This window comes from Oncorhynchus clarkii, chromosome 30 (assembly GCF_045791955.1).
Source record: "Oncorhynchus clarkii lewisi isolate Uvic-CL-2024 chromosome 30, UVic_Ocla_1.0, whole genome shotgun sequence".
NCBI lineage: Eukaryota > Metazoa > Chordata > Actinopteri > Salmoniformes > Salmonidae > Oncorhynchus > Oncorhynchus clarkii.
In genome coordinates, this window is record NC_092176.1 from 33138599 (window position 1) to 33152682 (window position 14084).

At 42.7% G+C, this 14084-nt stretch overlaps 1 protein-coding gene and 1 non-coding gene across 2 annotated transcripts in view; one reads left to right on the forward strand and one right to left on the reverse strand.

Annotated features, from left to right (window-relative positions):
- Nucleotides 1-14084, forward strand: part of LOC139389987 (PI-PLC X domain-containing protein 3-like) — a 49490-nt gene that overhangs the window by 22828 nt on the left and 12578 nt on the right. The window lies entirely within an intron of this gene.
- On the reverse strand, nucleotides 9612-9685 carry trnaa-ugc (transfer RNA alanine (anticodon UGC)). The gene has a single exon. It is a non-coding gene; the product is annotated as a tRNA-Ala (tRNA).

Consider the following 14084-nt stretch of genomic DNA (forward strand, 5'->3'; position numbering starts at 1 on the left):
AGACGACACTACAGTAGTAGGCTTGAGATGAGGGCCCTCGGAGTGTGGTGTCAGAAATAACCTCGCACTCAATGTCAACAAAACAAAGGAGATGATTGTGGACTTCAGGAAACAGCTGAGGGAGCACCCCCCTTTCCACATCAACGGGACAGAAGTGGAGAGAGTAGAACGTTTTTTTAAGTTCCTCGGCTTACACATCACAGACAAACTGAAATGGTCCACCCACACAGACAGTGTGGTGAAGAATGCACAACAGCACCTCTTCAACCTCCAGGAGGCTGAAGAAATTTGGCTTGTCACCAAAAACACTCACAAACTTTTACAGATTTACAATCGAGAGCATCCTGTCAGGCTGTATCACCGCCTGGTACGGCAACTGCTCCGCCCAGAACCCTAAGGCTCTCCAGAGGGTAGTGAGGTCTGCACAACGCATTATTGGGGGCAAACTACCTGCCCTCCAGGACACCTACACCACCCGATGTCACAGGAAGGCCAAAAAGATCAAGGACAACAACCACCCGAGCCACTGCCTGTTCACCCTGCTATCATCCAGAAGGCGAGGTCAGTACAGGTGCATCAAAGCTGGGACCGAGAGACAGAAGCTATTTTTCAATCTCAAGGCCGTCACTGTTAAACAGCCATCACTAACATTGAGTGGCTGCTGGCAACATACTGACTCAAATCTCTAGCCACTTTAAAAATTGGATGTAATAAATGTATCATGAGCCACGTTAAATAATGCCACTTTATATAATGTTTACATACCCTACATTACTCATCCCATATGTACAGTGGGGCAAAAAAGTATTGTCAGCCACCAATTGTGCAAGTTCTCCCACTTAAAAAGATGAGAGGCCTGTAATTTTCATCATAGGTACACTTCAACTATGACAGACAAAATCAGAATGTTTTTCTCCAGAAAATCACATTGTAGGATTTTTAATGAATTTATTTGCAAATTATGGTGGAAAATAAGTATTTGGTCACCTACAAACAAGCAAGATTTCTGGCTCTCACAGACCTGTAACTTCTTCTTTAAGAGGCTCCTCTGTCCTCCACTCGTTACCTCTATTAATGGCACCTGTTTGAACCTGTCCACAACCTCAAACCGTCACACTCCAAACTCCACTATGGCCAAGACCAAAGAGCTGTCAAAGGACACCCGAAACAAAATTGTAGACCTGCACCAGGCTGGGAAGACTGAATCTGCAATAGGTAAGCAGCTTGGTTTGAAGAAATCAACTGTGGGAGCAATTATTAGGAAATGGAAGACAGACAAGGCCACTGATAATCTCCCTTGATCTGGGGCTTCACGCAAGATCTCACCCCGTTGGGTCAAAATGATCACAAGAACGGTGAGCAAAAATACCAGAACCACACGGGGGGACCTAGTGAATGGCCTGCAGAGAGCTGGGACCAAAGTAACAAAGCCTACCATCAGTAACACACTACGCCGCCAGGGACTCAAATCCTGCAGTGCCAGACGTGTCCCCCTGCGTAAGCCAGTACATGTCCAGGCCCATCTGAAGTTTGCTAGAGAGCATTTGGATGATCCAGAAGAAGATTGGGAGAATGTCATATGGTCAGATGAAACCAAAATATAACTTTTTGGTAAGAACTCAACTCGTCGTGTTTGGAGGACAAAGAATGCTGAGTTGCATCCAAAGAACACCATACCTACTGTGAAGCATGGGGGTGGAAACATCATGCTTTGGGGCTGTTTTTCTGCAAAGGGACCAGGACGACTGATCCGTGTAAAGGAAAGAATGAATGGGGCCATGTATCGTGAGATTTTTAGTGAAAACCTCCTTCCATCAGCAAGAGCATTGAAGATGAAACGTGGCTGCGTCTTTCAGCATGACAATGATCCCAAACACACCGCCCGGGCAACGAACGAGTGGCTTCGTAAGAAGCATTTCAAGGTCCTGGAGTGGCCTAGCCAGTCTCCAGATCTCAACCCCATAGAAAATCTTTGGATGGAGTTGAAATTCCGTGTTGCCCAGCAACAGCCCCAAAACATCACTGCTCTAGAGGAGATCTGCATGGAGGAATGGGCCAAAATACCAGCAACAGTGTCTGTGAACCTTGTGAAGACTTACAGAAAACGTTTGACCTCTGTCATTGCCAAAAAAGGGTATATAACAAAGTATTGAGAAACTTTTGTTATTGACCAAATACTTATTTTCCACCATAATTTGCAAATAAATTCATTAAAAATCCTACAATGTGATTTTCTGGATTTTTTTTCTCATTTTGTCTGTCGTAGTTGAAGTATACCTATGATGAAAATTACAGGCCTCATCTTTTTAAGTGGGAGAACTTGCACAATTGGTGGCTGACTAAATACTTTTTTGCCCCACTGTATATACTGTACTCTATACTGTACCATCTACTGCATCTTGCCTATGCCGTTCAGCCATCGCTCATCCATATATTTATATATGCATATTCTTATTCATTCCTTTACACTTGTGTGTAAAATGTAGTTGTTGTGAAATAAAAACGGTTCAGCCCCTGTTTTGACCGTGATCTTGCAGAGTTACTCCACCTCAAGAATTGCATTTGTCAAAAGGCTTGACACATGCATACTCAGGCTGACTGGCTATCATTCAGGCAAATGAGAAATACCTGCAATCAAGGTATCCGGAAGCCAGCATTAGATTCTTTAAGGAGCAGTTCTCTCTGTGGGTCTAACCACAAGAAGTTCTGGAAAACGGTTAAAGACCTAGAGAGTAACCCTCCTCCTCACAGCTGCCCATGTCCCTTAATGTTGATGATGTGGTTGTTACTGACCAGCCGCACATGGCTTAGCTCTTTAATCACCACTTCATTAAGTCAGGATTCCTATTTGACTCAGCCATGCCTCCTTGCCCGTCCAACATTTCCTCATCTCCCACCCCTTCTCATGCGACTATCCCTGATGCTTCTTCCTCTTTTTCCCCTGCCCCGCTACAAAGTTTCTCCCTTGCAGGCAGTCACTGAGTCTGAGGTGCTAAAGGAGCTCCTTAAACTTGACCCCAAAAAACCATCTGGGTCAGATGGTTTAGACCCTTTCTTCTCTACGGTTCCTGCACCTATCTCCAACATTTTTAACCTCTCTCTCCTTTCTGGGGAGGTTTCCATTGCTTGGAAGGCAGCCACAGTTCGTCCTTCATTTAAAGTGGGAAATCAACCTGATCCTAACTGTTATAGGCCTATTTCTATTTTGCCCTGTTTATCAAAAGTGTTGGAAAAACTTAATAATCAACTGACTGGCTTTCTTGATGTTTATAGTATTCTCTCGGATATGCAATCTGGTTTCCTCAGGTTATGGATGTGTCACTGCAAACTTAAAGGTCCTCAGTGCCGTCACCATTGCCCTTGATTCTAAGCAATATTTTGTGCTGCTATTTTTATTGACTTGGCCAAAGCTTTTGTTACGGTAGGCCATTCCATTCTTGTGGGCCGGCTAAGGAGAATTGGTATCTCTGAGGGGTCTTTGGCCTGGTTTGCTAACTACCTCTCTGAATGCAGTGTATAAAGTCAGAATATCTGCTGTCTCAGCCACTGCCTGTCACCAAGGGAGTACCCCAAGGCTCAATCCTAGGCCCCAAGCTCAGGCAGTAGGAAGCTCTCTCATCCATTTATATGCAGATGATAGTCTTATACTCAGCTGCCCCCTCCCCGGATTTTGTGTGAAATGCTCTACAACAAAGCTTTCTTAGTGTCCAACAAGCTTTCTCTACCCTTAACCTTGTTCTGAACACCTCCAAAACAAAAGTCATGTGGTTTGGTAAGAAGAATGCCCCTCTTCCCAAAGGTGTTATTAATACTTCTGAGGGTTGAGCTTGAGGTCATCACCTCATACAAGTACTTGGGAGTATGGCTAGACGGTGCACTGTCCTTCTCTCAGCACATATCGAAGCTGCAGGCTAAAAAGTTAAATCTAGACTTGGTTTCCTCATTCGTAATCGCTCCTCTTTCACCCAGCTGCTAATTTAACCCTGATTCAGATGACCATCCTACCCATGCTAGGTTACGGAGACATAATTCATAGATCAGCAGGTAAGGGTGCTCTCGAGCGGATACATTTTCTTTACCATTCGGGCATCAGATTTGCCACTAATGGTCCTTATAGGACACATCACTGCACTCTACACTCCTCTGTGAACTGGTCATTTTATTTTTTCTCTGTATACCCGTCGCAAGACCCACTGGTTGATGCTTATTTATAAAACCCTCTTAGGCCTCACTACCCCCTATCTGAGATATCAACTGCAGCCCTCTCATCCTCCACATACAACTCCCGTTCTGCCAGTCACATTCTGTTAAAGGTCCCCAAAGCACACACATCCCTAAGTCAGTCCTCTCTTCAGTTTGCTGCAGCTTGCAACTGGAACAAACACTTAAACTGGACAGTTTATCTCAATCTCTTCATTCAAACACTCTTACTGACAGTTGCGGCTGCTTTGTATGATATATTGTTATATCTTACCTTCTTGACCTTTGTGCTGTTGATTTTGCCCAATAATGTTTGTACCATGTTTTTGTGCTGCTACCATGCTGTGTTACGTTTTACTGTTATGTTGTTGTCTTAGGTCTCTCTTTATGTAGTGTTGTCTCTCTTGTTGTGATGTGTGTTTTGTCCTATATTCACTACTTGTATTTGTGAGAGGTATTGACATGTTGAATGCACCGAGCTGTCTGTTTTGAACTACTGGCACACAGCTCGGACACCCATGCATACCCCACAAGAAATGCCACCAGAGGTCTCTTCACAGTCCCCAAGTCCAGAGCAGACTATGGGAGGTGCACGGTTATACATAGAGCCAAGACTAGATGGAGCCAACTCTATTCCACAGTACTACATAGAGCCAAGACTAGATGGAGCCAACTCTATTCCACATCAAGTAACTCATGCCAGCAATAAAATTAGGTTTAAAAAAACAGATAAAACTAGCGGGACTGTGACGCAACACAAACCTAGACACATGCATACAAACACACGAGAACATACGCACTACACACACATGTACACATGTCTCTTATTCACCACTTGAGCTCCAGAGGAGGGAGGGTAAACCTTCCCAGAGGAATATATAGTGGGCATGGATGAGATTTCAAGATATGACATTGCACTGAAGTTAAATGTTGAGAGAGGAGTGGGTTAATCAAAGAAAAGTTGGGAAGGGGAGGGAGAAATGTGAGGACTGAGAGAAGGGCAAGGAAAGGGTGAGAGGGGTATACAGAAAGTGTGGGGGAGAGGTAATGGAAAATGAGAAAGCGGTAAATAGAAACTTAAAGAGAGGACCGGAGAGAGAAGTGATTTTCACATAATGGACATGCTCCATGTTGCCACATCTCCAACTAGCTTGCTGTCAATCTCAGCCTTTGCTAAGTGCAGTTATGACTTTAAGTGCCTGACCACATGCACATTGTTCACGCTGGCTGCCACTCTGCTACGGTTCTATACAGAACGGGACTGGACATAGGGCAGTTTGGACAAATGCCAGGTGGACCTGTCCATCGTTAGCATAGTGGGCTGGTTGGTCTAAATTGAGGGGTCATGCCTTGGCTGATTTTATTTTTTTCCTTTATTTAAACTAGGCAAGTCAGTTAAAAACAAATTCTTATTTACAATGACGGCCTAGGAACAGTGGGTTTACTGCCTTGTTCGGGGGCAGAATGACAGATTTTTATCCTGTCAGCTCAGGGATTCGATCGTGCAACCTTTCAGTTACTAGTCCAATGCTCTACCCACTAGGTTACCCTGCCACCCCATTTCTGGTCCCACCCTCATGGAAAAAATACTATAGTATACTATGGCATTAATACTAAAGTCTGCAAAAACACTACAGTGAATACTAAACTGTCGTATTCACTGACAAAAACATAGGGCTATACTGTAGTATTTACAGTTAACTATAGTAATACTGTAGTAAAATAATTTAGTAATTTGCAGACTTCACTGTAGTGTTTCTGATTTATTGTCTTTGACATAAAGTGGAGACTTTCTCCTTGAGGAAACCTACTGGAGAAATTCTAAAAGAGCACCTTTTCCATAACTGGTTGGACTGGGGTGTGAATGGATAGTTCAGAGCTTCTGCTTCTCTCTAACTTGTATACTTTGCATGTACGTTTCTCATTTATGGGTGGCATAAATTGGGACATTGGGGAGAGTATTGGGCAGGGTATATGCAAATGAAATACGGTAGAATTTGCTGTAGTGTTTGGGCAGACTGTAGTGTTTTTGTGGACAATACTGTAGTATTTACTATAGTATTCTACGGTATACTACAACACTCTGTAGTGAGGATCAAGGGATACTACAGTGTATAGTATTCTACAGTATGATGTACTACAGTTTATTACATAATTCTATTGTAAGTTCTATAGTATACTGTAGTATTTTTTTGTTCATGTGGGCAGTCCATCTATGGTTTTAGACAAGTCTTTGGCACAGGAACAGAGCATAGACCAGTGATTTATTGTATGACTGAAAGCTATAGGTGTGTTGGATTTGAGGTAAGATTAGGTTGGTGAGGATTGAATAAAAACTGTATGTGCTATTTGCTTGGCATTAGCAAAAACATCCCAGCTAGCACATTTCATTCCTTGTGGGAACGTGGGTTTTTGGTTTCAATTTGGTTCTGGGGACGAAGCTATACATTTCCTGACCGGTAAAACTTTTTAAAAATTTGTTTATATTTTTTAAACTTTCTGAGAACAGAAGTCAACTTATTTAAGTTGCAGGGAGGTTTTGTTTTACTCTGGTTCCTTTTAAAGTTTTCCTGGGACAAAGTTTTGTTGATGATGAGAACAGAATGTATATGTTTTTAAATAACATTCTTAACCTTCTTTCAACGGTACATTTTTCTTGAGGTTTTCATGGAAAGTTTTTGTAATGCTCTCAGACCAATTTGAGAACATTACTTTAAATAGAACCATGATGTTAACCTGTAGGAAACATTATGCTGAAGCACTGAAATTCCAACAGAAAAAGTTGTTTCTTAAAACCTCTTAGGGATCGGTGTCCCGTCAACGGGACAGTTGTAAATCATGCAGCACTTCCTGTCACCATCGCAGATTTTAGAGAAACAACAAATGTCGGTACATATAAGTGTCTTATATCAGCTTAAAGCTTAAATTCTGGTTAATATAACTGCACTGTCCAATTCACAGTAGATATTACTGCGAAAAAAATGCCATGCTATTGTTTGAGGAGACCTCCTAACAACAAAACACTTTTTCACCGCAATAGGTTTGAGAAATTCACTTCTGAGGGTGAAATGTGTACTTACATTCTGAAATCTTGCTCTGATTTATCATCCAAATGGTCCAAGAGATAACATGAAGTGTCGTTTTGTTAGATAAAATAATTTTTCATATCCTAAAAAGGTCCATATAGCATGCAAGATCAATTTTGTATTTCCACTCGTTCAATTTGCAAAGAAAGGAATCTGTGAATCTCACCCTAAACGTTGTTTCAACGAGTCATATCACGTTTGTATGTATTCCTCATATCCTAGAATGTAACGAGAATTCACTATAGAATTAGGAGTGTAGAACATCCTATAGGACACCATATTTGGTCAGAGAGCGATGCCTTCGTGGCACGCCGATGACACGGGCAGTTTTCACTTGATCAACTCTAACTTTGTCAAATAAGCACCAATCGGGGTCAAACAAATCTAGCTACATAGCCAATGAGCTGGGCTTTACGGAAGTATCCAGAAACCATGTATGTGTTGTAAAATGTACCTACTAACCTTCTACGACAAGCATACCTTTTCATTTTGGACAGAAATGTTAAGAATATGGAGAGTTATGAAAACTGGTTGTTTTACAAATGTTGTATACTTAAATGTTGTACTTATAATATGGCTACTAATACTGGAAAAGCTAAATCTAAGTCTAAGTATACAGATTTGACGATATTCTTGCAGAAAAGTAATATGAATGCAAGTATTTCCTTCATGATTTGCCCAAATGTATTTGGGTGACTTCACACTAAATGTCATGTAGCTCGCTCATACTACAAGTAATCCGTCTGAAACTTTGCACGTACACTACTGCCATCTTGTGGACGGCATCGGAATTACAACCAGAGTGAGGCTGTAACTGGGACCTTTCTCTTGCCTTTCAAAGATGATGGTAGAAAACTGTTTTTTTTTTATTGTATTTTCTTCTACCAGACCTATTATGTTATATTCTCTCACATTCAATTAACATTTCCACAAACTTCAAAGTGTTTCCTTTCAAATGGTACCAAGAATATGAATATCCTTGCCTCAGGGCCTGCGCTATGTCATTTAGGTGAAAATTTGAAAAAAAGGGGGCTGTCCTTTCAACTATGAGAACATTTCCAAAGTCAAACAAGTTGGATTAAGTTACTAGAACATTAAAAAAAAGTAAAGGAATTTTGAACATTTAGGAAAATGTATATTAAAGTAATACAATACCAAGAAAGTAGTGCTTCTTAATTATATGCTGAGAATGTTCCAAAGCCAATCAACTATCTTGCACCATTCCCAGAAAGTTGTGGTAAGGTTGTATGCAAAATGACCATAGAGCTTGGTGAGAGTGTGGTTGTCCTAAGGAACATGTAGAACATAATGTTCTGAGAACCACCTGGGATTGGTCTCCGTGTATGTCATAGAGAATTCTGCCATGTTGAAGCAAATAAACATTTGACATATGGAAAACTCAATTTACGTTAAGATTATCCAAATAGTGCTTGACAGTTTGATTGTAGCTATGGATCTGTGTATGTGTGTATATTTCACTCAAATTGACTGTAGTGTACTCTGCACACCTGGTTGCCAGTCTGACATTTTGTCATTGTCTTACCGAATAAGGCCATATCGATACATTGTTGAGTGCAAAACAAATCTGATAGCCACGCTAGTACTCTGCTGCACTACTGGCAGTTAATTGAGTTTACAGCGGGAAGAAGTTTATCTTTTTCCCAAAAACAACAACAATAATTTGGTCTCACCAATCTGTAGCTGCACACTGTGTCCTCAATGACTCATACCAGAGGACAGAATGAGACCATAGGAGGAGAGAGATGATTTGATAGAGGGAATGGATAGGAAGACCGAATGGAGAGGGTTGATGAGGGACCACTGTGGGAAGAGGAAAATAGGGGGTTGGGAGAGAGACTGATAGAGGGAGGGGAAGGAGAGAAAGTAGGAGATGGACATAGAGAGGGGATCAGACGGAAGCAGAGGAAAAGGGGCAGAAGATGAAGGGAATTCTCTCCTGCCCCTCTCCTGCGTCCTAAAGGGTGTTAGGAGTTAGTGAGAGGGCTGAGCAGTGTGTGAAACAGATTAGTAGCCACTGCTGCACCTTCTGCATGGTGGTGTCTCTGTTCAACACACCATATTCTCTGTCTGAAAGAGAGCACCTCTAACCCACATAATCCTCTCCTCTGTTCATTCCTTCTAATGGTTTTAACTTCCTGTGGTTTTTGTAAGCGTCTGCATCTATAAGTAGGTGTGGAATAACCTTGAGTTTGAGTGTATCATATCCAGTATATCATATTACCTTTCAGAGAAAATGGGAAGATAACATTTTAGTCATTTACCACGAGCAATAAGTGCATATATCTTAATATATGTTTTTGTACTTGTCCCCCATGGGAATTGAACCCACAACCCTGGTGTTGCAAGTGCCATGCTCTACCAACTGAGCCACAGGGGACCTAAATAAACCATAAAATTAAAAAAAGATGAACATGTAACTCTTTCATGACACTTTATTTGACATTGTTCAGGTAGACCTACTGACTTAACTTGTGGCAAACATTTAATAGAACAACATCTGTGACTCATCTCCTTCATTAAGCCACTATAAAGTAGTGAGAGGAGGGATTTGTTTGTTTATTTCTGGAAATGCTTTGTTCTGTAATTCAGAGGAATTAGTCCAAGCCTTCAAGGTTATGCTAATCACATGTTAAGTACTTCCTGTAAGCCGTTGGTTATGTCTCAACATTAATTCGTGCTCCAGATGAACTAGTGAAACCAGACACAATCAGAAGCCATTCATAGGACATGATGACCTCAGTCTTCTGCTATAGACAAGCACGGATTATAAAAGGAAAACCAGCCATGACGCGGGCACCGTCTTGCTTCCGAACAGGCTGAACACCTTCGCTTGCTTTGAGGATGATACAGTGCCATTGGCACGGCCCGCTACCAAGGACTGTGGTCTCTCCTCCGTTGCCGACGTGAGTAAGACGTTTAAGCGTGTTAACCCTCGCAAGGTTGCCGGCATCCCTAGCCGCGTCCTCAGAACATGCGCAGACCAGCTGACTGGTGTGTTCACAAATATATTCAAGCTCTCCCTATCCCAGTCTGTTGTCTCCACATGTTTCAAGATGGCCACCATTGTCCCTGTACCTAAGAAAGTCATTTAGTTCAATTACTTCTGCTATCATCCCGTAGCACTCACTTCTGTCATCATGAAATGCTTTTAGAGACTAGTCAAGGATCATATCAGCTCCACCTTAGCTCTCAAACTAGACCCAATTTGCTTACAGACGATGCAATCGCTGCCAAGCTGCACACTGCCCTGTCTCATCTGGACAAGAGGAATACCTATGTAAGAATGGCGTTCATTGAGTATAGCTCAGCATTCAACACCATAGTACCCTCCAAGCTCATCAATAACGAGGACCTGGGTCTGAACCCTGCCCTGTGCAACTGTGTCCTAGACTTCTTGACAGGTCGCCCCCAGGTGGTGAAGGTAGGAAACAACACCTCTTTGCTGATACTCAACACTGGGGCCCCAAAAGGGTGCGTGCTCAGCCCCATCCTGCACTCCATTCACCCATGACTGCGTGGCCAAGCACGCCTCCAACACAATCGTCAAGTTTGCAGACGACACTACAGTAATAGGCTTGATTACCAACAACGATGAGACCGCCTACAGGGAGAAGGAGAGTGCTCTGGGAGTGTGGTGCCCCCCATACACATCGATGGAACTGCAGTGGAGAAGGTGGAAATACTTCAATTTCTTCGGTGTACACACCACTGACACAACAGTGAAGAAGAAGAAGACACAACAGCACCTCTTCATCCTCAGGAGGCTGAATATTTGGCTTAACACCAAAAACACTCACAAACCTTTACAGATGCACATTTGAGAGCATCCAGTCGAGCTTTATCACTGTCTGGTACGGCAACTGCACCGCCCACAACCGCAAAGCTCTCCAGAGTGAGTGTGGTGCGGTCTGCCCTACGCATTACCGGGGGCAAACTTCCCACCAAGAAATAAGACAAACTTGAGCATGCATAACTATCCCCCCCCCCAAAGTCAATACTTTGTAGAGCCACCTATTTCAGCAATTACAACTGCAAGTCTCTTGGGGTATGTCTCTATAAGCTTAGTACATCTAGCCACTGGGATTTGTCCATTCAAGGCAAAACTGCTCCATCTTCTTCAAGTTGGATGGGTTCCGCTGGTGTACAGCAATCTTTAAGTCATACCACAGATTCTCAATTGGATTGAGGTCTGGGCTCTGATTAGGCCATTCCAAGAAATGTAAATGTTGCCTCTTAAACCACTCGAGTGTTGCTTTAGCAGTATGCTTAGGGTCATTGCCCTGCTGGAAGTGGAACCTCCGTCCCAGCCTTCACCTTCCAGCTGGACAATGACCCTAAGCATACTGCTAAAGCAACACCCGAGTGGCTTAAGGGGAAACATTTACATTTCCTGGAATGGCCTAATCAGAGCCCAGACCTCAATTAAATTGAGAATCTGTGGTATGACTTAAAGATTGCTGTACACCAGCGGAACCCATCCAACTTGAAGGAGCTGGAGTAGTTTTGCCTTGAAGAATGGACAAAAATCTCAGTGGCTAGATATGCCAAGTTTATAGAGACATACCCCAAGAGACTTGTAGCTGTAATTGCTACAAACGGTGGCTCTACAAAGTCTTGACTTTTGGGGAGTGAATAGTTATGCATGCTCAAGTTTCTTATTTCTTGTTTGTTTCACAATAAAACATATTTTGCATCTTCAAAGTATTAGGCATGTTGTGTATGTAACAGTACAACTTTAGACTGTCCCCTCGCCCATACCCGGGTGCGAACCAGGGACTCTCTGCACACATCAACAGTCACCCTCGAAGCATCGTTACCCATCGCTCCACAAAAGCCGCGGCCCTTGCAGAGCAAGGGGAACCACTACTTCAAGGTCTCAGAGCAAGTGACGTCACCAATTGAAACACTACTTAGCGCGCACCGCAAACTAAGCTAGCCGTTTCACTCACCCCCCTTTTGACCTCCTCCTTTTCCGCAGCATCCAGTGATCCGGGTCAACAGCATCAATGTAACAGTACAACTTTAGACTGTCCCCTCGCCCATACCCGGGTGCGAACCAGGGACTCTCTGCACACATCAACAGTCACCCTCGAAGCATCGTTACCCATCGCTCCACAAAAGCCGCGGCCCTTGCAGAGCAAGGGGAACCACTACTTCAAGGTCTCAGAGCAAGTGACGTCACCGATTGAAACACTACTTAGCGCGCACCGCTAACTAAGCTAGCCGTTTCACCTCCGTTACATGTACATCAAATGATACAACCCCCCCCCCCAAAAAATATATAATATTCCAGGTTGTAAGGCAACAAAATAGGAAAAATACAAAGGGGGTTGAATACTTTCGCAAGCCACTGTACGTGTATTTTGGGTATATGTTGTGAAACTGTTTAGATATTACTTTTTAGATTTTACTGCACTGTTGGAGCTAGAAGCACAAGCAATTCGCTACACCCGCAATAACATCTGCTAAACATGTGTATGTGACCAATAAAATGTGATTTACTGGTGAGGCTAGTGTTGATGTCACACCTGACTATTTTTAACATCAGCTTACAGGAGTGGTGAGCAGGGGAGAGAGGCAGGGAATCCCTTTTACGAGATGAACAACGGTGTTATTTACAACACATCTCTAACAGTGCTCGATGGTCTCTGTGACCCTCCATAGTTTTTATGATTAATGTGATTCATTGAATATTAATTTGACACACAGCTTTTCTGACCTTCTAGGCTTACTGAAAAGCATGTTGTTCTTTACCCATATTATTTCCACGGCCTTACACTGATTTATTTTGATGGATTGGCTTTGCTCTCGTTATCATCACAGAATAGCGATAGTCGAGAAATAAGCGCCATCGTCTCTCATGTAGCTCCTCCCTCAACCTGGATTTGTTCCTGAAATGATTGGTCATACAAGGTATAAATGACATTTCTTATTAAATTATTTTTTTGAACAGTAATTTGTATGTATGTATGTATGTCATGTGTGTGTATATGTATGTATGGTATGTATGGTATGTATGGTATGTGTATATGTATATGTATATGATGATGATGTGTAGCTACCATTTTGTTTTGCACACCTTTTCAACTACACGCATCATCAGTGAACTGACTCACTGCATAAAACACCTTCGATAATCTAGCAACGGTCCTTTGGGTTTATCTCTTTTTAAATGCTATAGGTATATTTGATAGAAACACTAGGGATCTTTCATATCTCAAGGCATGGAGCTGGGCTGGCTCTATTGTACCCAATCATTTATCTACTGGAGAAACAGAGGAGTATTGTCAGAACATTTCTACAACAGGTACTCCATTACACCCATAAGGCATAACACATCCTCTATTCTACTCCAAGGTTTTGTGTAAGAGCAGACAATCCTGGGCAGAACATTGCTAAATGGGAACCTAGAACGATGCTGACTGTGTGGTTGATGTGTAGACAGTGCAGTCAAGTGTGTGTGTGTGTGTGTGTGTGTCTGTCTGTCTGTGTAGGATGATGGTCTCTCTCTGTGTTCAGTGCCTGTGGAGAGGTTGATTGTTGTAATCTCTTTTGTGACTTTTTAAGGGTCAGCTGGCTGGCTGACTGATGTTTGAGCTACGGTGTCTGTTGTGGTTGAGTTAACTTTGGGCTTTGTGACAGTGTGGTCAGCCCTGTGGTGCGGGTCAGCCCTGGTGTGCAGGTCAGCCCTGTAGTGTGGTTGAGTCTGCAGTCATCTCTGTTGTGGGTACTTAAGATCCCTCTCTGGGCTATGAGACCGTGTGGACAACTTTGTAC